Consider the following 677-nt stretch of genomic DNA (forward strand, 5'->3'; position numbering starts at 1 on the left):
AAGGCCTCTGAATTTGGCTCAGCCACAATGGAATGAGACCTCATGACATCCAAAGGGACCCGCAAAGTTCTTTAGAAAGTTAATCAGCAAAAACACGACTGCTTTGGACTGAAATAGGCAGAGAGAAATGAGATGTTCCAACCCCCAAGATCCTATGGGTGGGAAGCAGGCTGATGGGCTGGGGTGGTGAGCACTTACCTAACATGGTTGTGTCCTAGGCTTCATGCCTAGCACCAAAAGGAAAAGAAGACTGATCAGCTACCTTAAAGCACATTGTATTTCATGAGAAATGGAGGGCAACCCAGAGGGCAGTCAGGAGTCCATGGCACAGAAGGTTGTTTACAGTGCTCAAACTGAGATGCTGGCTGGGCTCTCCTGGCTAAAATTAAGACCTGTTTTGCATTCATGATTTTGTATTTTTCTTTCCACTTGCACCCCTACCAAGCCCTTTTAATCAGAGTTCCGTGACCATCATCCTATGCTGGACTTCCCATTGCATGTCAGGAGGGCTGGGAGCAAATAACTGGCCTCCTCAACTTCCCAAGCTGGGCAAGAGTGGTGAACCATGAATTTTCATACCTAAGAACCACATCGCCATCTGCTTTTTTTTTTTTTTTTTTTTTTTAAGGTCTACAGGGTATTCAGGGTCTCACTACTAGGTCAGGCTCATAGTGATC

This window comes from Octodon degus, unplaced genomic scaffold (assembly GCF_000260255.1).
Source record: "Octodon degus isolate 3935 unplaced genomic scaffold, OctDeg1.0 scaffold00060, whole genome shotgun sequence".
NCBI classification, from domain to species: Eukaryota; Metazoa; Chordata; class Mammalia; order Rodentia; family Octodontidae; genus Octodon; species Octodon degus.